The sequence below is a fragment of the Phymastichus coffea genome, unplaced genomic scaffold, assembly GCF_024137745.1.
Source record: "Phymastichus coffea isolate CEN01 unplaced genomic scaffold, Cenicafe_Pcof_1.1 PCOF00002, whole genome shotgun sequence".
In the NCBI taxonomy this organism is placed as follows: Eukaryota; Metazoa; Arthropoda; class Insecta; order Hymenoptera; family Eulophidae; genus Phymastichus; species Phymastichus coffea.
Genome location: NW_026706813.1, coordinates 9,472,337 through 9,496,836, shown reverse-complemented (window position 1 = coordinate 9,496,836; position 24,500 = coordinate 9,472,337). Strand labels below are relative to the sequence as shown.

General features: G+C 42.3%; 1 protein-coding gene across 4 annotated transcripts in view; it reads left to right on the top strand.

The window, feature by feature from the left end:
* Positions 1-24,500, top strand: part of LOC131663228 (UTP--glucose-1-phosphate uridylyltransferase) — an 826,217-nt gene that overhangs the window by 590,281 nt on the left and 211,436 nt on the right. The window lies entirely within an intron of this gene.

The window sequence follows — 24,500 nt, the reverse complement described above, 5'->3', positions numbered from 1 at the left end:
TTTTCTTCCATACTACTCTGTTCTGAGCGACTTCTGTCGGAGGTTGGAGGAAGCTTACAACTTTCTTGAGGATTTTCTTCCATTTCTATGATCTTTCTTTTCCTTCGTTGTTTCGCACTCTCGATTTTAAGCTTTGACGTTTCAATAGATTTGTAATGACCCCATGGAAATGTATCAGGATTTTTATCGAATATACATCGTTTATCATCATATAGACTTAGTGCTACTTTCTGCACTCTTTCTGTTCTTACTTGATCCAATACACTTCGTATATTACATTGCTCACGCCTAATAATTTCTAAATCCAATAAACAGTTTCGAAAATCTTCATGATCTATTGTTTTTATGACAGTATGTGTTTTTACGCCTTTTGCTTTCTTTATTGCTTGATGGTTTTCTATTAGTATACTATACATTTTACTTCGAAGTCCAATGAATTCTCTCATAATATTACCATTGCATTCATCTTTCATAATACCGAGAACCTCTTTATTAACTAACGGCATATTAAACTGATTATTTTCTGAGTAATCTGATGTATCAAATTTATTGATATCTTCTTTCATTATTTCATATATATAAACATCTTGAAATTCATATACGAGGCTATCTGTATCAGTATAAAGTAATTTTGCTTTATGAGGTAGTCTTTCTTTTATTTAGTTAAAAGTTTTTTTTGTCTTGATACAGGTGGTGTGTTGTGTTCAGGATAAAGTGGAAGGTCCGTATGTTCGTCGTGTAGTTCTTTTGGATACTCTAGATCAACTTCTAAAATATATCCAACCTCATTATTATCGGAAACATTGAAAAAATGAGGCTCATCGATGTTAGAGACCCACTTAAAATTTTTATATGGTAATGATTGCGTCATCGTCCATCCATATAAATTGTTAACGTCAAAGTACATCAAAGTCTTGCTAGGTTCTTTTTCATTATATTTTGAGCCCATATATCGATTATTAGCTTTTGAGTATCTATTACAGCATTGACTAATACCTCCTCGAATGCCTTTTTGGATGAATAAAACCATGTCTATATCGGTTAAAAGTTCTAGCTCAATTTTTGTACACTTTAACATAGCATCCCATGTTAATCCAGGAGTAGTATAATAGTGTGCTGGGTCGAGTTGATACGCGTCCATACAAGTTTTACGAAAATTTTCAAAAATATCGGCCAAGAGTAATACGTCAGTTTTTAAATATAAATCAGAATACTGTGCTAAATCAATGATGTCAATTGCATTCCACACTTTTTGAGCATGCTCATAGTCAGCTTCAGAGATGTTGCTATCTACCAATTAACTATGAAAATCTTCGATAGGTGGTAATTGAGTCTGTTTTAATCTTTCAAAACTGTTAACATACTCATATGGAAAAACGCCTTTTCTTTTCAATAATTCTATTTGTGTTTTTGTATATTTATCTATCTTGAATTCATGCTCTACGATATTTAGTTTGGTTAAGTATGAAGACAGTTTTTCGAGATTTGATGGCATAATACGAAACGAATCAATAAATCGAAAATTTATAGTACTACCGTCCACGTGTTTTGTGAAAGCTATATATCTTTCCTTGTTTTCAGCTAAAACAGTCACATTTCCCTCAAGATCAGAGCTAGTAGCTATTTCTTTTATTATAAAATGAGAATCATATCCAGTAAGGTTATGGAAGACAACTGGTATAAAATAAGGATTCTTATAATTTAAATTATAGGATGCGTGAGCAGCACCTTTAAATCGGCCCGTCAAATAACAATGATTTCTAACTCTTGTTTCATCAGGTTGAAAATATTTTCTACAAATATGACACATTTTGCTCATCTTGAAATCCATTTGATTATGCCATGAAAGATTCATTTCTATTGCATTCTTATATATTTGATTCATTTCATCTAACAAAATCTGAAATTGTTTGATAATCCATTGTACGGGTGATTGTTCTTCATTCAGTTTTTTTCTATACATCTTAAAGACTGATTTGGAATCATCATAACTACATTTTATATAAAGCCCCACACTAAAGGCTTCATGATCTTGGAAGGATCTTCCGTTATTTACTGGTTTCAATAAGCACTCTAAATCAGCATAGATAATAAACGGAACCATTTCTTTTCGATCATAATAATTAAATTTCAGAAGAGGAAAATTAGGTAGATTAACTCTATATTTATTTAATTTTGAACAATCTGTCTCATAAATATTCAATTTTTCTTTATTATTAAAATAGTGGAGACAGCGTTCACAGAGATAGATTTGTGCAGTATGTCTCGTTACTTGACTTCTAACAAGAGCAGATAAGTTTTTAATCCATACATAGTGGAATTTTAATTTGAAATTATCATTGTTATTTGATCTATTAGATTTTTCTGTTTCATTCTCATCAATATAATCGCTTTGTAGTAACAAAAGATTTACATGCTTATCTGGTTTTAAAGTTGATATATAATATGGTGAGACTTCGAATTTAAAACCGTATTTTTTTAGTATGTATAGATTTATTGAAATACTATTTAATTTTTCAAATTTAGGAATATTCTTTACCTCAACAGGAAAGTTTATATCATCAAATTTCAATTCATTCGCAAAGGGCATATAATTTCGAACTCTTTCGCTATGAAATCTAGCTGAATGAAGACAGGCAAGCACAGCCCATTTAAAAAATTCATTATCTGTATTTTGAACGTTGATAATTGCTTTTTTATCTGCTATTTGTTTTGGTAGTTGGATATATGAGCCAGGTTTGAAAGGATTAAATTTATTTATATTACCAGTAATACCGATGATAGTTTTTAATGTCCAACCGGAATCTTTTTCTGGAAATTCTTCTAAATTTTTAAGTATAACATCTTCAATATTTTCTTTAAACCATAATTTAAGATCTGTCGTTCTATAAATAGAAACATTTTCGGTGTTGAAATACTTTACTTGAATGTCCTCTACATTATCTTTTATTGCGATAAATTAAGCTGACATTTCTATTTTTATTTTTAGAGCATTATGAATTGAAAGATATTTTGGTATTTATAGTTGTAATAGTTTATTTGCTGCTTTTAAGTATGACTTTATATCTGTATGTTCTTGATTGGCTATGAATGCAATAATGATACGTTTTTCAAATGCTGAATTTATTTCACGCCAAATAACTCCGTCCCCTTCAATTTAGTTTGGAATCACTCGTAATGAATTAACATTTTCTCCGACTTTTATGGAATTATTTAAATTAATTTCGATTGAATTCAAATGAGTAGCGCATGTTTAACATCTCTGTCGTATTGCTCTACTTAAGTTAGGCCGTAACATATATTCTTCAAGAGAATGCAAAGCGGTAATTATTATATTTTTCCATCTAATAAAATCATCCTTATTAGCGTCTGAGTTGTAATAGGCTTTCCATAAATCGCGTACTGTATTTTCAAAATAAGAAATAGAAGCCATTGTAATGAAAATGCACGTGGGATAACTAGTAATACTACTACTATTACTAGTACTACTACTACTACTACTACTACTATTACTACTACTACTACTACTACTACTACTGCTTATCACTGCTAAGAAAGCTAGTAAAGCGGGCTGTCTCGAAAGACTGCGCTCTTTTTCAATCGAGCCCGGCTTTTAAGTACTATGGTGGCGCTGAAAGCAGCGGTTTCGGCGCTGTAGGTTGAAGAGGGAGTAGTCAGACGAAAGGTAGGAGGTGGATAGGTGGGTGGGTGGGTAGTGGCTGCGCCTAGCAAGCTAGAGACGCTACCCCCTCTCCGAGGGCCCACACTCAGTTAGCATAAGCTTACTAAGCGCCCTACTATCGAAGGAGAGCGAGAGAGAGAGGACGTCATCCACACTATACGACGTACGCGTCTAGCAAGCTAGAGACGCTACCCCCTCTCCGAGGGCCCACACTCAGCCAGCATAAGCTTACTAAGGAGAGCGAGAGAGAGAGAGAACAGCAAGCGAGAGAGAGAAAACGGCATCTACACTATACGACGTACGCGTCTAGCAAGCTAGAGACGCTACCCCCCCTCTGAGGACCCACACTCAGCCAGCATAAGCTTACTAAGGAGAGCGAGAGAGAGAGAGAACAGCATCCACACTATACGGCGTACGCGCCTAGCAAGCTAGAGACGCTACCCCCTCTCCGAGGATCCACACTCAGCCAGCATAAGCGCCCTACTATCGAAGGAGATTAGATTAGTTCGTTTATTGCGCCAATGAGGTGGAACCCCGTCTGGCAGTTTGGAAAATGTACATAACAAAATAATAACAAAATTTAAACATGACAAAAGAGGAGATGCAAGGATGAATAGTGACGCATTTAACTGTTTGAAGAAGATGAATTACGTGAAACTGTGTGAGTAGTATTACGGTGAGCAGCGAGTTTCCAATGACATTAACAGTAAACACCAAGAGTATATATGTAAAAATAAAAATAGAATAAAATATGAAAATATAGTAAAATAAAATATATAAAGAAAAATATAAATGAGTTATCAGATAAAACGACAAAATTAACAATAATAAAAGATGAAAAATAATACTAAAATAATAAAGACAATAAAGGTATCAGAGAATAATAAAAATAATAAGAACAACAAAATACTAAAAGTAGTAAAAAATAATAAAAGTAGCAAGAGTAGTAAACACGCGAATGGCATCTGTTTTACAGAAGGAAGGTCTGAAAAGAGGAAAGGTATAAAGGTGGATCGACGTGCGTTCGGCTAGAAAATAACCATTCAATTAGCTATTTCATGTACCATAGGTCGATAGAGGGGTAAGTGTGGGACGATGGATAATTTTGGGAGAACGCGGCTGGATTGACCCTGTTTGGTATGCGAGTATAATCGGACAGTGCCGGTACTGGCATTAACTTCTCTCGAGTCGACCTCTCAATCCACGCTCTAGCCTCGTAGTTTAAGAATAGATCACGGGTCCAAGCCCTGAAGTTAGGGATCTGATCGGTGGAGAACAGGGTCACGCTCAGTGAGTTGAGTATTCTCTGAGCAAGGATGGCAAAGGAATAGTTCCATGCCTCAGTTCGAGGGGCCTTGTATTCAAACGCCGACGGCGGGTGGCGACCCGAGCGCCGGATAATGACACCATCGAGCAGGACAGACAGGTTTTTAGCCAGATAGTGCGGCGATTTTCTGGACACAACAGAGTAGGCCAGAACGGCAAGGCCTCTATACCTATTTGGGGTAAGGGATAGCCAGCCCAGGGCTAGTCTATGGTGCGTGATGTGGCTGTTTAAGGATAGAGAAGGTATAAAAGGGATCCATCCTATTACGAAGCGTACGCAGGCGTTTTATGCAACTTGAAGCTTAGACGAGTGCTCTCCATCAAGCTGAATACAAACCACTGAGAGGTAATCGAAATGTGGGAAAACGAGTTGCTCGACAAGAACTTTTCTGAGGGTAGTCGAGAGAGATTTCCTGTGGAAACTAAGTGAAGCCAGACAGCTGTATGCCCTCCTCGTCACGCTTCTCACATGTTCGGACCAGTTTAACGTGGGAGTAAGTGTCACACCCAGATTACGAGCACTGGTAACATAGTCGAGTGGAACCTCGTTGATGGTGATCTTCACGATGTCATTCAAGTTGATAGCCCTAACGTACTGTTCGCTGCCCAGTATCATGACCTTGGTCTTGGTGAGGTTCAGGGAGATACCGTTTCCTAGTGCCCAATCCGCTATAGCCTGCACATCAAGCTGCACCCTCCCCAAAGCCTCCGCAAGGCTGCTGGGATGACAGTGAAGATAGACCTGCGTGTCGTCGGCATAAAGCATGTAGTTCATGAAGGAGAGAACAGAGGGCAGGTCCGAGATAAAGATTGCAAATAGCAATGGTCCCAGAATACTATCCTGCGGTACTCCAGTAGCAACCCTGAGCCAATCCGACACCCTACCATCCTCCCCCATAACAGCCTGAAATCTGTCAGTCAGATAGCTGAAGAACCATCCCAGGACAGTGTCAGACAGGCATAGGTCCCTGAGCTTGACCATCAGACGACCATGGGGGATAACGTCGAAAGCCCTGGAGAAGTCCAGCAGGATGAGGATTGTAATTTTACGCTCCTCAATAGCCCTGCGGATGTCATCCAGGACACCCAGGAGAGCTGTCTGGGTGCTGTGAAACCGCACGAAACCCGCCTGCCGTGGATCACGCAGCTTGTAGCGGTCCAGGTAAGACGAGAGTTATAAATGAACGAGCCTCTCAAGCACCTTTGATACCTCAAATAACCTTGCTATCGGTCTGATGTCCGATAAAAGAGCGGGCGAAGGTACTTTGGCAAGAGGGGTGATGAGAGACCGTTTCCAGGAGGTAGGGAAGATGCCGCACAGTAATGATTTGTTGACAAGATGCGTGAGAGATGAGAGACAAGAAGAGGAGACGAGTTTAAGCATCTTGACAGACAAACCATCAGGACCGAATGTTCTGGATGTAGACGAGTTTAGTGCATCCATGACCTCCTGGCAAGTGACCTCACGAAAATTGAATAGGGAGAAGACGTGAGGAGCGTTTGGGGGACTCGCTAGTGAGTGTGACTAAGTAAGTACTTACTTGTTATTCTTTGTTATTCTTTCTTGTTACTCTTTTAAGTACTTACTTGTTACTTGACCTCTAAGTGGGTGTTTAGAACGGATGGAGAAAAAAATTGAAACGGAGATGGAAGAGCGCGCCTTGTGACTCCCAAGTTTCGTAACTCTCTCTATCTGGCCTTGCTGGTGGCTGCGGAAGACAGTCCGCCTGAAATACAAGAATTTTTGCAGAGTCGAGGGCATTTGAGACATCGTTGCGTAGTCTTTGATACCCAGTGACGTCACTGCCCGAGCGGGAGGAGGATGCCAGTTTATAGGCAGCGTCACGCTTTTTCATAAGCGCAAGAATGCTCGGAGTCACCCAGGGTTTACGCCTAGAAGACAACCTGATGCACCTAAGAGGGGCTACCTCGTCAAAGGATTTTATGAGGACTTCAGTGAGAGAGTGCACCAAGTTGTCAAGGGGATGCACGTCGGCTTCGATCGACGGGTCGAAAGAGTGCTGAAGTCGTGTTGGAGAAATGTCGACCAGACACGAGAGAAGGCCCCTGAGGGTCCCATTTAAGGCCGCTTCGTCCACCCGATTTAAACCGCGGGACCTAATGACTGTGGTGATATGCTTGTTAGTAGCGAAGCGATAGGTGAGCGAGATGAAATCATGACCAGCAATAAAAGGAGTATCAGACTTTCCAAATGTCTGGATAGCATTTAGGTCTTTCACTATGAAGAGATCAAGAGTAGTATGGGAAGGGGGATTTGTATCAAGACAGTGATGAGTGGGAGCAGTGGATACGAAGTGGAGGTTGTGCAGGTCAACGAGAGATCTCAAAGCTCGAGCATCCGGCAGAGAGCTGGAACCTAAGTCTGCGTTAAAATAACCGGTAATGATGACATTTTCGTACAGAGGGAGGTAAGTGGCCAAGCAGTTGAAAAAGTGTGTGGGAGAGCAAGCAGAGCGACGTCTGTATACCACCGCTATCAAAAGCTTGGTGTTGTCGGACTTTATTTCACCTAGGATGAATTCAGGTGTGTTATCGAAAACTGGATCTGAAGTAGCTAGGAAACTGAATTTAAGGTGAGATCTGACGTACAGGCCAACACCGCCACCCTGCTTTCCAATTCGGTCAAGCCTGAAAAAATTGAAATCGGGGAGAGAGAGGTGTGAGTCAGAGATATCAGGTGAGAGGAAAGTTTCAGTAATGGCTATGACATCAAAATGTGTAGAAATGGCTTGTGCTTCGAGAAGACTAAAGTGACAGGGGGAATTTAATCTGTTTATATTGATGTGGCCGACAACGAAGGAAGCAGAGGGCGGGGTATGGTCCCGGGTTAGTTGGCATCATGGACCAGAAACTGGAGGAGATGAAGATGGGATGGCTTGAGATAGCTGGGCCGGAAAGACAGACACTGTCGGGCTAAAACAACCGTCCGTTTTGCTAAATTGCGGAGCCGGGTTCTTTGGGATGGAGGCAGTAGGTCGCGATTTGATCACCTGGGACGCGAAGTTAAGGTTGAGTGGAGCATGTCTGCGAGTGCCCATCGGAGTGGCAGCCACTGCCATGGCACTAGAGCGCAGAGCGGCCTGGGCAGGAGGCTGACCGGGAGGCAAAGGCGTGCAGGTGTCAAGGTCACTCTCCGACGTGATTGGGATCGGGGTGGAACGTGTATTCTCCCGCATATGAACGACCATACCCGAGACGAAAGGGCGCGCGAAACCCAACTCACGACTGCGCGCGAGCGCCTTTACAAAGAGATTGTGGATCGGCTGCGGTAACAGCTGGCGGATGAAGACGGGGTTTCCGTGACCGCACTTGAAAATGTCTCTCGCCGTCTTGCCAGCGAGCCTGCCCGAGCGCTCCAGTATGACATCACGCACCACCGTTGAGTCGATACGCACGACGAAAGTGGACGTAGTATCGGTCGGATTTGGACGAGAACGAGTGGCAGTCCATCTTCTGGTGGTCACTATGCGACCATCAGCGTTTGGGCAGCGAATCGCCTCAAAAAGCATCCCGGCGGCATCCTCCAGCGAACCCTGGAACCCCTGCTGTAGGCCCATAATAAGGAGCTCGGAACGATCCTTGAGACCCACCACGGACTTGAGACTCTTCACCTCGTCGGCAACACGATTGACTTTAGTTAGAATGGAAGTCTGGGTGGCTCTGATCTCGTTCCGAAATTCAGTGAATTCATTATTCACGAAGCCAGAAAACCATGCTGGTGGTTTGTCGCCCGTGGTAGATGCCATACTATCCAGCAAGTGGGTTTGGTCCTCACTGGAGGGAGAAACAGTGGGAAGGACGGCCGATCGGTCAGCACTACGGAAGTCACTCCGGGATTCCACTCTCGACGTCTTCGATGGGAAAAGCTCGTAAGGAGATGCCTGTCTCTTACGGACTGAGGTTTCGATAAAAGGCAAAGTACCAGCAGAAGCAGAGTCAAATTGGGTAGAAGAAGGGGATTCCAAAAAATCGCCACCGGACTGACGAGAGTTGGCTAAAACCGCGGACTGAAAAGAGCAGGCACGACAAGTAAAGGTCGCAAGATCAGGATTTGAGGTTAAGTGGAAACAGTGACGATGGAAAGATCTGACACAGGACTCGCACCGCAAAATATTAGCACCCAGATCACTCAGCGCTTCACCACACTCGGCGGCTGAAGACAACACCATTTGATAAAAGTGAAAGGTTTGAAAATTTAAAACTAGTTAAAACAAAAAATAAAAATTCATAGATTGTGTCAAAAAGTTTCCCATATTTCCTCCCCGGATCTCAAAACTTCGCAAGAAACTGTAATAAGTGAGATAATTTAAAGGACCGATTGGCACGACTAATTGAACATAGTTTGAATTTCGCGCGAAAATTTGAGTCACTGACCAGTCATAAACGGTAGTTGTGAAAAGTCTGGATTTAAGAGATTTGAAAATTGGCGCCTCAGTGGCACCAACTCAGTTAGTTAAGGATCAAAAATTGGCGGGAGATACAGGAGTAAAATGATGCCATTTACAAGAGACGGTAAGAAAATTCGCATATTAACCTAGAGATGATTGAAACGCAAAAATAAATAAGTAACTTATCCGCAAAATGAAATGAGAAAAAATGATTGGTGAAGCGAACGCAGAAAAATTACATTGCAAAATTCATGAAAAAGTAAGAAAGTAAACGCGATTTGACACAGTCGATAGAATAAAATTAAAATTAAGATTAAAAATAAAATTGTCTATCGTGTAGATAGCGCTAGATGAAAATACAACAGTATAAACTAAGTAAAACAAAACAAGATAAAGTAAAATAAATATAAATTAAAATAAGCTTAAAATTAAAATAGCCATCGCGATGACTAAGCGCAAGAACAAATTAAGTTAAAAGCAGTGATGCGGCGAAGAAATAGCACCGGCTATGAGGAGTCTCTCCGAGAAGATTCAAATATGTGGATAACGGTAAAAATAGTTGACACTGGTACTTAGCAGCAAAAGTGTTGGAAGTGTTGCATTCGTTGAGATGTGTGATGTGTAGTGTGTAGAGTGCAGCGGTCCTGGTGTGGAGGCTGTGTTGTTGTTTGTGTTGTTTGCAGAAGTGTATAGATCAAAACTCGTTAAAATTGGAGATTTGATGAAGGTTATGTTGTAACCAGGCAGGCGGTTTATTCATCCACTGACCAAAAAATTGACTAAAAGCCAAGAATTTTTAGCAGGAAGCGCAGTGGCCAGCTGGACGAACTCGCCTGCAAAAAAATGCCGCTCGAGGAAGTGGCAAAATTGAGAAAATGTATATTAAGGAGGAGAGCCTCAAAGACCAGTGTGTCGTTACTCACCGAGAGAGAGAGAGGACAGCATCCACACTATACGGCGTACGCGCCTAGCAAGCTAGAGACGCCACCCCCTCTCCGAGGATCCACACTCAGCTAACATAAGCGCCCTACTATCGAAGGAGAGAGAGAGAGAGAGAGAGAGAGAGAAAACAGCATCCGCACTATACGGTGTACGCGCCTAGCAAGCTAGAGACGCTACCCCCTCTCCGAGGGTCCACACTCAGCCGGCATAAGCGCCCTACTATCGAAGGAGAGCGAGAGAGAGAAAGAGAGAGAGAGACCATCATATAGTTTACCAAACACCCTACCGACTTCTACAGCATCCTACCTTAACAACCTCTGTGGGTGGGTGGGTGGGTGAAGCGCCCTACTATCGAAGGAGAGCGAGAGAGAGGGATAGAGAGAGAGAGACCATCATATAGTTTACCAAACACCCGACCGACTTCTACAGCATCCTACCTTAACAACCTCTGTGGGTGGGTGGGAGGGGGGGCACTGGCCCCCTCGAAGGGTCCCACTGGCACGCGGGAGGTGTCGAACGAACATCAAATGCAACACTCAGCATGAAGTCTCACCTTATCGCGATTAAAAGGTGTCACTACCTTCACACCTTCATCGGGCGGCTCCTTTGTGTCCCAGAACATACACGTATCCTTATACATTGGCGGCATCCTTTGTCGGCTCCTTTGTGTCCCAGAACATACATTGCTTATCTACTTGCGTAAATTGGCTCGAGCAAGCATGGCTGGCATTAAAGTAGCTGCCGTAAAGTAAGCTGTACGTAAAGTAGCTAGAATAGCTGACTTCGACAGTGACGAGTTGTTAAAATCAGTAGGAACGACGAGTATGTCGCGAGATTATCGTTTAACCGTGCTCGCACTAACGTTCGAGGGGCAGAGGTCACACAGAGGCGATGCGTTGAGCGAGGTGTCTTTGACTCGCGTCCAGTCAGAGGACGTGACACAGGAGGAACCACGAGGCTTAACGGGATCGGGGAAGGTGGGAACCGGAAAGCCTGAATGAACGGGGGAAGAGAGCATAAGTTTGGGGGGACCGCGATCCTCCGGTCGCAGCGAGTTAGACCGCGCTATTGAGGGCGAAAACCCAAGCAGGACCAGCGAAGTACTGAACAGGGGCCAAGTCAAGCGAACCGCTGAAACACCGTCCTTACGGTCTTTGAGTCCTTACAGGCGATGAAGAAGTAGAGCCAGCTGCGATAGAGCCGCTGCGATGCTCCTTGAACCGCCTGCGCTGGTTAATTTGCAATAAATGGGTCGTCAAAGGACAGTAGGGTCGTTGCTGAAGATATAAGTGTACCCGAAAAGGTGGCGGAAGCACCTTTTGTTTTAGTGGAGGGGAAGGCCTAGCCAAGCTCAGGAAGCCCTACTACAGAGAAAATGAGTCATTGGGATGTAGCGCATATAGCGGTAGTCGAGAACAGGTTTTTCGTCAAGATTAATATTAACGGTACGAATTACTCGGCTCTGCCTGATTCGGGTGCACAAGTGATCGTCGTAGGCCCGGGGTTAGCGAATAGGTTTAAGTCGCGACTGATAACTCCGACTATAGTAGTGAAGGAAGTCTCGGGCGAAGATCAAGGTGCGCTTAGAGATCTGCAGTTGCACCTGTAGATCGGCGGAAACTGCGGAGCCTTGACTACATGTGAGCTGGCGAGATGCACTCACGATCTGATACTCGGTGTTGACTTTTGGAACGAGTGGATGGAAGAATTTAGTATCGAGAGGCGAATGCAGACCAAAAGGCTCAAGAACGTGGATCCCGTTTGCGATTAATGAGAATAGGTCTGCGCATATACTTGCGGAATGCGCGGGATTGACTAGATGTCGTGAAACACAACGAGAGCAGGTGTTGGCACTCGTACACAGTATTGTGTCGAAGCCCGTAGCCGCGCCGGTCGTGATGAACTTGATAAAGCATATCATAGATGTCGGTCACGCGCGGCCTATCAAAACGCCTCTGAGGTGAATGTCGCCTACGATCTTGAGCTTTGCGCAGGAGGAAACGATGCGGATGTGACGCGCGGGAGTTATAAGACCGTCGGATAGTCAGTAGAGTAACGCGTCGGTGATCCTCAAGAAGGCAGATGGAACGTATCGATTTTGCCTGGACTTCCGTCCGATGAATAAGGTAACTAAAATCGATGCATATCAGATGCTTTATCTCAATTCGATTTTAGACCGGCTGCGCGGCGCGGTTTTTCTCTCAAAATTTAACTTACGGTCAGCATTTTGGCAGATCCAGTTAGAGAAGAGTAGCAAACAGTCTACTGCGTTCACGATACCGGGATCAGAACTATGGGAATTCGAAAGGATGCCGTTCAGTCTGGTAAATGCCCCCGCAACGTTTATGCGATTTATAGATGCTTTGCTTGGCCCGGAGAACTCGCCGAGCGTATTCTGGTATATGGATGATTTATTGGTAGAGAGTGCAAGTTTCTAGGATCATATGGCTTCGTTAGGTCGAGTGTTGCTTAGGTTAGTGGAGGTAGACCTAGAGATAAACTTAGAAAAGTCGGACTTCTTTTGCACAGAAGTTGCATATCTCGGCTACCTACTAGACTGCAAGGGCCTGCACCCCGACCCGGAAAGGATTCAGCCTGGATTACCGGGCGCCAAGGAACATAGAGCAATTGCGTCGATTTTTGGGTATGGTTGGGTGGTATGTACGATTCATTGAGAATGAAAGCGATATCAACGTGCCGCTCACGAAATTCATCAAGAACAATCAACCGCGGGTATGAGGCGACGAGCAGCAGGAGGCGTACGAACGGTTAAAACGAGCGCTCACGGAGGCTCCTGTGCTCGCACGGCCAGATTTTGAACGAGTTTTATCTGCACTGCGACGGTTCTTTGTACACGATAGAGGCGTGTTTGGTGCAGATATTTGAGGACGGTGAGCACCCGATTTGTTATGCGAGTCGCATGCTGAACCCGTATGAGCGTCGGTATATGGTTAGCGAAATCGAGGTTTTAGCGCTTCACTTTGCAATCAAGAAGTTTAGGCCATATATCGAGGGGTTTCATTTCGTGGTGGTGACGGACCATAGCGCGTTGACCAGGTTGTTGAGTAAGTGAGACCTCGTGGGGCGATTCGAGCGATGGGTGCTGGAGTTCCAACAGCTCAATAGCGAGATCGTGCACAGGAAAGGTGCTTTGCACCATGTCCCAGATGTAAAGGCACCAGGAGGTTCTCGAACTGCTTGAGAAGTATAGAAATTGGAAAGTGGAGGTTAATTTACTATACAGGTACATGACAGACCATCTGCTCGACCTAGTTACCAATCCCGAAGAGTGTTGGTGACTCGTAGTTCCGCTCGAGTTTAGAGAAAGGGTGTTGCGAAATGCGCACTGTGCGCCATCCTCACGGCATTTTGGACAGGACAAAACTTATGATCGCGTGGCTCGTAAGTACAACTGGCGAGGGATCTGATACGACATGAAGAGCTTTGTCGATCGGTGCCAAGAGTGTCAGCGGTACAATGTCGAGCAACGAGTGCCCCAAGGATTGATAGGAAGGCGCTTGGTTGAACGTCCTTGGGCGGTAGTCGCGACGGACGTGGTGGAGTTACCGAGAAATAAGAATCGTTACCGATATATCGTAGTTTTTCAGGATTTATTTACGAAATGGGTAGGGCTTAAACCGTTGAGTTCGGTAGACGGAAAGTCGCTTGCACACGTGTTTGAGGATTTAATATTGCTGCGATGGAAAATACCAGATTACCTCGTTAGCGATAATGCGAAGGCGTATCAGAGTAAAGTTTTTCAGGATACTTTACGCGAGTATGGCGTGGAGCACGTGTTCTGCCCCCCCCCCCCCAATCACCAGCAGAGTGATCCGGTAGACCGAGTGAACAGAGTCCTGAAGACTATGATTGCTATTTTTGTAGATAACGATCACAGAGGTTTAGATAAATATCTTCATGAGTTTAGGCACGCGATAAATACCGCGACTCAGTCCTCTACGAAGGTTTCCCCGGCATATCTGAACTTCGGACGTAATCCGCTACCAGTGAAGAGCCTAAGGCGTGAGGTTGAGAAGAAGGCACCCGTGATCAGAATGAGTCCCGAAATTTTGCAGGATCGCTTGCAGCAATTCAACGCGCTACGCGACTTGGTGAATAAGCATATAGAGAGCACTCAAGAACGACAGAAGTGGGCGTTCGATTGGAAGCATCGGTATGCTATTTTCAGCGAAGGGGATTTGGTCTGGCGCAAGCTCCATCCGTTGTCGAGTGCGGCGGTGGGCCGAAACACCAGCCTAGAGCCTGAATTCGGCGGTTCGTATAAGTTAGTGAAAAGGATTTCGGACGTCGTATACGAGTTGGAAGGAAAAGATAAGCAACAGATCCCGATGGCACACACAAGTAAAGGGCGAGCCGGTCACCATGAGAAGGGCGTGGCGGGCAATTGAGTCGGAAAGTTCCTTTTCATCCACCTTTTTAAGATGTAACGGTCCTATCTATGAGCTAGTTTATTATTTCACTGAATCACTGTAACCCGTTAAACTTATCTATCTGTTTACATCAATGAGCATATTAAACGGCACCACCTCATCTATTATTTGATTGTCTTAGTACCAGAGTCTAATTTCATGACCATATAAGGAGCGTGACGTCACAGATTGAAAGATATAGATATAATGATTTTTGTTATTTGAATAAAATATGTTAATTGTACGTAATTTTGATATAACAAAGTATTTCTTATATAGATTTTAGTAAATAGATTTGGAATATAATAATAAGAATTGCGTTTAATTATTAAATAATAAGGAATTTTAATATGCAAAGTTAATATGTTTATTACACTATGAATATTAATTATTAGAAAAATGTAAATACTCCATATTCAAAATGAATATCTAAGAAACATGAGTAAGAATTGGTTTCGTTAATAACAGTTAAATAATAACTGTCATTAATAAATAAATAATTAATAATTTATTTAAACAGTAAGTTGTATATAGAACGAAAGCGTTAATTTTATACGTAATAATAATAGCTTTATAATTTATAAATCTTAGATAATTAATCTAGAAATTACGTTATAAGATTATAGAGAAAACCGTTACAAATATAAAAATTTGTTATTATTCAAATGTTATTAACTAATTTGAATATTTCTTTTTAGAAATTACTTCTAAAATTGATAAACGATAAAGTTATGTAAAAATGTAATATTATTCTATTGTAAATATTGTAATATTGTATTAATTAATTTTATTAGTTAATAACTTTTGACGATACTATTTGTGATAATTGTAAATTACACTAAATCGACCAATAACTAATTTTGTAAAATTTACGTATATTGAAAGTTTAGTATTGATGTTTATTTACTTGTAAATTAAGAAAATTCATTTCTCAAAATTCGCGAATACTTCTTGAAGATCCGAAAACTTCCCGAAGAGAACTCTCCTGCGAAAATAGGCGGGAAAATCTGTGTATAAATACGCCCATTATTGCACCGGCTGGTATTCACTTCTAGCCTTGCAAAGTGAGCGCATGAGATTGAATAAACTTGGCTAATACCTAAGTTCTTTCTCTCATTGTGATTAATTGAGCAAGACCTTTCCTTTCCTATAATTTGTGCTCAACTTATAGAACATCTCGCGCTTTAAGAAACTTGGGCTGAGTAATATCTTCTACAAGGAAGACTTTAGCTCTGCTTATGGGACAATTCGCACCATAAGAAACTAGGGCATTGTCAGACTTTCCTTGGAACTTTACTCATATTTACATATATTTGATTCATCGATTTATTTTATATTGACAATTACAGTTAATTTAAATAGAAACGAATTCTTACTCATTAACGCGACTAGACCACGAGAGTACGAATTATTAATTATACTATAAGTGATACGAACATCACAAAGAGCATCTCATTAAACTTTTGCGAGAAAGAATAAAAAATCTTTGACACAGTTGTCATGGGTAGTGACTATTTCTACGTCCGTATATTATGTTAGTTTTTTGTGGGTGTGGTTCTGACTAGGTGGCTAGCTTGATCTGCAATCATCTGCTTACTGCAGTTGCAATGATATGTGAGATAACAAGTCCAACGCAGAACAGAGAAGCATCACAAGGGCAGCACTTCATATTGGCCTGTATTTTTCAATCGGCAGTTGGTGTATGTGTGTTGTTCACACTTTTCCGCTTTGAGGGTGGCGCAGCGTAATCAAACATTACCACCCCTCTCTCTGGGCGCCAATAGGTTGGCATAGACCACTGTCTTTCACTCCTTCGCTTTCAAACACATTGGAGATCCGGAAGTCAAGTTTGCTACGACATCCCTGACGCACACAGCGAGTCGGAAACTGTTTGATCTAAGGCGGCGACCTCCTCGAAAGGAGTACCGATCTTTTCACGGTTCGACGCTCAAGGAGAGCGGAACTAAAGGCTTGACCCTCGGTTTGGGCGCGACGGGACTCTAGTTGCCCCAACGTCTACTACGTCGGAAGCACGCAGCATACAAATCTTACGAAATTTGCTTGACCTGGTACCACTACCCCGCAGAGGCCAACCCAAATTGGGATGTCAGAAGAGAGACTCAGCTAGGACAGCCAGAGGAATGTCCTAAGACGATCAACCAACTAAGCCTCCCCTCCTGGGCTCGCGTTCGAAGAACATCCCACTCTGCGTACCTGTATTAAGGGATTTCTCTCACGACTCACAGGTCCATCGCTTCGACGTACCGAGGCACGTCTTCCCATTGCGTTTCGGTCATCCCCGCTCACGCTGGTGGGTATCCGTCATTCGAAAAGGTTGTTGTTACCCCGTTTTTGCCCCTTAAATCAGATCTCGCTTTCTAAAGAATGGTTTTTATGACTTGACTGATACTGATATTTGCTCTTTCAATTTAGTTTTGACTGTTATGTCAAGGCGGGGTCTCGTTTAGCCGACAAGGCGACTCCCCAGGCAGTTTTCAGTATTCTTGCCGGTCATGCCGCGCATTCGGTTCAAAACTCCGACGTTGGGTTAAATGGGGTAATTCGCGTTCAAATTATTGAGCTTCAAAGTTTAGTTCTGAAGTTGATGTTCAAAAATTATCGTTCGAATTTCAAGCTTTATGGGCTTGTCTAGGTTCAAAAATTAGATTATCGTGCGAGTTTTTGTCCTTTGGTTAGGGACCTTATAAGAGGCGGCGTCTTTCTACCATAGTTTGTGACTATTTTTCTGCGCTTTCTCTTTGTTATAGGTGCTCCCACTCTAGGCTCTATGACTTTTCTAGCAAAGTTTTCAAAGACTTTGTAGATTTTCCTGCTAAATACTAGGGCTGTTTCCGGGCAAGGCCATGTGTGACCCTCCTCTTCAACGGCCTCTATTAATGGCTTTCTTAGTTCCCTTAATTCTTCGCAGTTAAAGAGAATATGACTTTCACTTTCTATTTCTCCACAACTACACAGTTGGTCTTCGCATAATCCTCTTTTGTGGAGGTATGACTTAAAAGCATCATGTCCAGTCATGAACTGTACTGTGTAATGATTTGGATTTAGCCACCTCTTCTTTAATCTATCCTTGATTACTGGGAAGTAACAGTAAGTTCTCCTGCCATTTATGGCTGACTGCCATCTCTCTTGCCATACCCTTTCGATTTTATCGTTGATGAGTTGTATGGCTTTCGAGATTTTTAGTTTGCCCGATCGAAGTTCGTCCGATTTAATTCGGATGCCGTGCATTTCAATCGATTTCCCTTTTCTGACGCAGTACTTTGCAACTCTCGCGTCAAGCTCGAGGGCTATTGGTCGGAAGGCTGCAAGCACGTGCGCCGCTTCATGAGAGATCGATTTATAGGCGTTGAGTGTCTTGCAAAGAACTGATCGCTGCAATCTTTCTAACGCAGATTGCTGTTTGATGTTGGTCCTTTGCCACCAGTCCACAGCGGCATATGCAATTTTCGATAATAGGAAGCCATTATATATCTTTTTCATGGAGTTGAATTTTAGGCCCCAGTTTGCTTTTGCTATTTTACTTAGCTCGAAATAGGTGTTATTACAGTCTTGAACTACGTTTTGAACGTGTTCTTCCAATTGAAAGCCCTTCGAGATTGTGATTCCTAGATACTTGACTGTTTTGTGCGTTCTAATGTTGTCTTTCCCAATTTTGACTGTAGGGTTCCTATTCTCGCTTAGTTGGCCTTTTAGCCATATTAGTGCTGACTTTTGTACTGCTAATTTCATTTTGTCAGACTTGCACCAGTCCGTCATTATATTAATAATTTCTTGAGCTTGTCTTTCAAAATCAATGCGTGTCTTTGCCTTAATGATAGAAAGCACATCGTCTGCGTAGGCTAGTACTTCGTATCCTGCGTCCCTAATTGCCCGGAGTGGTTTGTCAAAGATGACGTTCCAACCTACCGGTCCAAATACTGAACCCTAAGGGCACCCCTTTGTCACTGTTTTCAGTGTTTCTTCGAAGTGAGCATATATGCCCACTTCTCGATCACTGAAGTAACTCTGGAGGAGCTTGTAGATGTTCCTCGGGTAGTTTCTTTCTTTCAATTAGGAGAGCAGGCTTGGCCACCATAAGGCATCGAATGCTCCTGAGACGTCCAGTGGAATAGCGGCTACGTACTTTGTCGACGGATCAGATTCTGCCTCTTCTACTATTTCATATAGTTTTCTGATGGCATCCTCTGTGGATCTATTTGCCTTAAAGCCAAATTGATCCTCCGAAGACCAGTCCGAGCTGTTTAGAATGTTGGATATTCTTTGAATCACAAGCCTCTCGAGTGTTTTCCCAGCTATGAGGAGTAGACATACGGGTCTATATGATTTAATCTCGTTCTCGGGTTTTTCAACCCCTTTGAGCAACGTGATTAGCATTCTACTTTTCCATCTTCTGGGGAACACTCCACATTTTAAGCAGGCGTTGAAAAGTCGCGTCAGTTCTTGGTGTAATGGTTTAGCATTTACAAGCATTTCTGACTCTATTTTATCTTTGCCTGGTGATTTCCCTGCCTTGTTCGCTTTAAGAGCCTTTTCAACTTCCCTTGTTAGGAAAGGCGTTGCGTCGCCAGTTACTGGAACCTCCCGCATATCTCTGCGAATCTTTGTATGTACATCGTTTTCGCAGCTTGGGTCGTCATCAGGCATTAGTCCTTCTAGTAGAGCCATGCTTGTTTCCTTCCAGTCTTTTGTGACTGAACCATTACGGTTAACCGTGAACATCGCTTTTGAGATGCTGACTTTTTTGGATGCTCGTTTGTATGGATACGCCCAAGCATTCTTTTCGCTTTCAATGGTACAGAAATCTCGCCAGCTGTTATTTTTGGCTCTTTTAAAAGCCCTTGCATAATCGGAATTCATTTGTCTCAATTTTCCAAGTAATCTCTGGAGGGCTTTCCTTTGTTTTCTATTCGGTCCTTCCTTGTCTTTCAGAGCGACGATTTTGCGTTGTCCTTGTATCGCTCGCTTCTTACTTCGCAAGTCAGGATTCCACCAGGGTTGAGAGCGCGTTCTTCTCATTTTTAATGGAATAGAGTCCTTTGCTGCCCTTATTAGAACCTCTTCAAATTTAGAAACATATGTTTCAATGTCTTCAGAGGTTTCTAAAGGGAGGTTGAATAGGTCCTCTTTCTCGAATTTACAAAGTCTCCCGAATTTCTCCCAATCAGCTTTTCTCATATTAAACCTTGGTTCTAATGTTTCTCCGGTTCGTATGAGTCTGGCTGGTTGTGAGGCAAAATCCAGTTCGATCACTATGGGCCTGTGGTCACTGGTGGTCCATTCTTTCACCGCCCAGCTAGCCAAGAGGTTTGACAGATTTGACGTATGTAAGGTTACATCGATATCCGTCTCACCCCTCGTGCTACGGCACGTTGGAAGTTGGCCACTCCTGTTGGCCACTATTAGCCCGTATTGGTCTATGAATTCTTCAATGACTATTCCATTCTTGTCCTATGTGTTAGACCAGATCTTTGACTTGGCATTTGCATCCATTCCAACTAAGACTCTTTTGCCTTTCAATTGCTTCAGAGTCTCAGCTAGTTTATCAAGATAGGTCTTCCTGCTGTGGCTGAACTGGCAGTAGACGCTTATGAAAAAAATTTCGCCAAAGGCTCCGACTACTTGTGCGCAAACGCAGTGGGAGTCACACAGGTTAGAAATCTTGGTAGCAGTGACCTTGTGCGGATTGTAGAGTATCGCAGCTTGAATCGTTTCGCCTTTTTCGGCTACATGAATGGCTGCGACACTGCCCATACCTGAAATCGCGTTATTCCAGTGATATGGTTCTTGCACCAGTGCCACCTGTATGTCAAGATTTCTGTTTGTCATGATTTCTCCCAGCTCATCGTTGGCTACTTGCCTTTTGTTGAGGTTCAATTGTATGATCCTCAGTTTCGGGCCCAGTTCAGGGTTTTGTTGTGCGTTTAAATTAAACCTCTTAACTGGTGGGCAATCGTCTTTTCTTTCGTCAGAATTGTTTGGTTTCAAAGAAAACTGAGTTGACGCCGGAGTGTTAGAGCAGTGCTCTGATTTCTCGACGGTCGCCTCCTGCTTACGTTTCCTCGCCTTTCTAAACCTAGAATGGTTGACCATATCGCTTTCAAGGTACAACGCAATGTCTAGTTATATGTTTTCTTCTTTTGGGAACGCTGCTGGCGATTCTGGAGTGTGGCTTTCGATTTTAGTTTCAGCGTTAACGTGCGCGTTCAAATTAAGCAAGTGGCGTTCGAGTGCAAGCAGTGAGTATGTTTGTGCGTGTTGACTTGAGCTTCGTTCGTTACCTTATCGGGTTTCTCCATGGTTTTCCATGGCTCTTATATTTACAGTTGTTCGAGCTAGTTATTTTTCTAGCTTTCTAACTTTTTTTTAGATCATTTATTTGATTTATTTATTTTATTCAATTTTATTTAATTTTTGATTTGATTAGGTAATCTTAAATCTATAATTTTTCTTATTTTTAATTTTACTTTTGATTTTGATTGGTAACTTTTCTTAATTTTATTCTTAATACTACTGCTTAACTTATTGCTTAAATTATTGTTAACTACTTAAAACTAACTTGATTATAATTTGATTATAATATAACTTAATACTACTTACGAGTGTACCAGCGTGTTTTCGTTTCACGCTAGGTTTGATGTTAGTCAAACCTCATTTTGGTCAGATCAGGGTTACGTGTTTGACGAATTGCAACCAAAGTAGCACTTGAGTGAGCCTGTCGGGTTTTCGCCTTTTCTATCGTCTTAGCCTGTGTTTACCATTAGCAGCACTGGATTTGATGGAAATTTAGTGCATGGTTTTCGCTTTCAAAGAGAGCTGACAGCCACTAATTTCGCTTTCAATTGCAAAATTGCTTTAGCTATTAGGGCTTAAACAATTCCTTAGCAGGAAGGATGCTGCCCTTCTGTGAAAATATTTTTCCTAAGGGTTTCGGCATCCGTAGTGCGTTCTAGTCATCGAGAGTTACTCGGCCCAATGGACTGTTCTCTCGCACAAAGGTGTCGGGCCTTACTCCAGGAGCTCGAGGCAAAGAACTTTGGGTGGCTGCTATGACCACGGCCGCGACTCTTTACCCACAGTAGTGGCACCTACCGATTGCCAGTCGATAGGAAGTAATTTCTTTTCTACCCGAATTAAATTCGGATTGCCGGGACCATTGGTCCTCTGCAACTAGCTCCCGGAGCGGTCTCCCGTCCTCTAAGAGGGCGCGCGGTACCACAATCCCGAGAGATTTCCCCTCAAGTGAATCCCGGATTTTGGCTTTTCTGGGCTCGAGTTGAGCTCTTGGGGTGTGGTAGACTCGGCGTTGAATGTTTGGGCGTTTACAGGCCGCACCTCAACACGTGTTGTCATGGTCCGTGTTGTTTTTTTCAATCGGCAGTACAAAGGTCAAGCACTCTTATCTCTTTCATTTATTCTCTCTTCCTTTATATTAATAAGTAGAAATTTGTAGGGAAAAGGTGTAGCGAAGCGCTCAGGTGCCGGTTACCTTAATTGGTTTTCGTGTTGTGTTATATCCGGTAAGGCTCTGAGGAGCTTTGTCGGGCTTGGTCGGGAAGTTGGTCTAGCTAACGTGCTGAGTCTGGCCGAGGTGAACTCGTTCCCCTTGAGAAGATGAGGGATCAGAGTTCGATACCGTACCTTGGCCTTCCACGCATCTTCCTTACTGCGAGGCTTCCGAGGCGGTCCCGATCGTTCTCTATGGCCGTCATTCAACGCTGCCTCAGCTGGTTGACCACTTCGGCGGTCTGTCAACCCAAAGGAAGGTTCTCCAGTCTCATCTGAAACTAGCTAAGCTATATTTACGGTGTCTGGTGTCTGACATGAAATGTGAAAATATCCACAGGCTCATGACCTTCCATAAGTGGACACGATAACCTCCAAGTGGTGGAAGCTGGGAAAAACTTACTATGTAAGTAGGTAAATGTCGGACGCTTTCATCTGATGGTACACTCAGCGATGCAGTCGCATTGAACGCAACTATGTAGTGTAAGTTTCCTTTCCCACGGTCGCAAAACCATATAAAGTCATAACAATTCCTTTCCTTCAATTCATACTCTAAAATCTCAGACATATACATACACTATGGAAATAAACTGAGGTGCTGGGCTGAATTAAAATCCAGTCGTGGAGCAAACCACGAAACCAAAGCAGACTGAAATAGCCATCCAACAGAGAGAAATCTTTGTCAGCCCGGCATTCCACGTTGAACGATTTTTTATTCCAAAGAATTGTTCATGGAATTGGCCTTCGCTACATTCACGAAGCTGAACCAAAGAATCAGCCAACTCAAAATAGAAAGAGTCTCTGGACTATAAAATCTTAGGTCACCTACGATCGTAACTGGCAACCAGAAAGCACAACAGGGAGATCCACACAACGTGTCGAAACGGAAGACTTGTAAGCCGAACACAGATATGCATGGTGGGACGTTAAGCCCAAAAGGTTTCTCTTAATTCGAATGAGAGGATTTTCCCTCTGAGTCCAAGCAATAGGTTGGACTCTGCGAGACAGTGGTTGAAACGCTCCGGCATGAGCTAAAACTGTACTGCTGCTATTGTGCGGAAGACGCCGTTGTAATAAATCGATGACGTGCCCTCACCAAGGGTAAATGCCCTAATTTCACTCTTCTTGTGCGATTCCGACAATGAGTTTGGTACTTTCTATTAGACAGGGGAAGGCTGATGCTCTAAGTAAACAGAGCTCGTTCTCGATGTACGACGAAAATCGTTAAGGCACTTACGCGCCGGGTAATTTGCTCCTTTCTTTTGCGTAACAATATGACTAGTTTGTGTTTTTCAAATAATGTAAATAGTTGAGTTCGATTGTTTGATTGATATAAAGTAAAAGATCGTTTGAGTTATATTAATTTGGAATGACAAATTTGAGTTTATGTTTATTATTAGTAATAAGATTTCGCATTTAGATATAAACGGTACGTGTAAATATTTCGTTAACCTATCTTCTTTTCCCTCCCTCGATTGTTCGGAGTGAAAGAGCCTCTCTTATATCCCTATAAAGAATTACTGGTAAAAGCGCGGCGACGGTGAATCACTTTTTACATAGTAATATCTAAGAAATTCATATTGTTATTATACTCGATTTCATGATTGAATTTTGAATGTTCACTGTAATTGTTGAAAGTACCTAGCACTAACTGTAAATGATCTCTTTTTATACATAAAATTATCCTCATCAACATAACGGTAATAAAAAATTGGAATACAATTAAAATTTGCCTGTAACATATTTATAATCTGTTTCCAAATCATCATACCATAGAAATATCAATTTTATTTCGACATGATCAAGATGTTTGTTTCTCTTTCCCTCGCAACAATGTAATTTAATTCTTCCAATATAATTTTTATGCTATATATACGTAGAAATTCAAATAGATGTAAAGCATCTGAGTCTACAATGTATATCCTTATATGGGATTAATAAGAAACAAAACTTTATATATGGCAAAATAATTATTCATTTTTAATTTTCTGGAAAATTAATTCATCGCAAATTTTATCATGAGCATCGTTTAGGCTTGTTACTTCCAACTGATTGAAAATTTCTTAGTTAATTTCAACTAATTTCGATTTATAAACCTGTTTATGCTTACTGTATTATTGTTCGGTACAAGTACTTCATTACTAAATAAGAAGTACATAATTCTTTGACATGAATTTAATAGCAGTT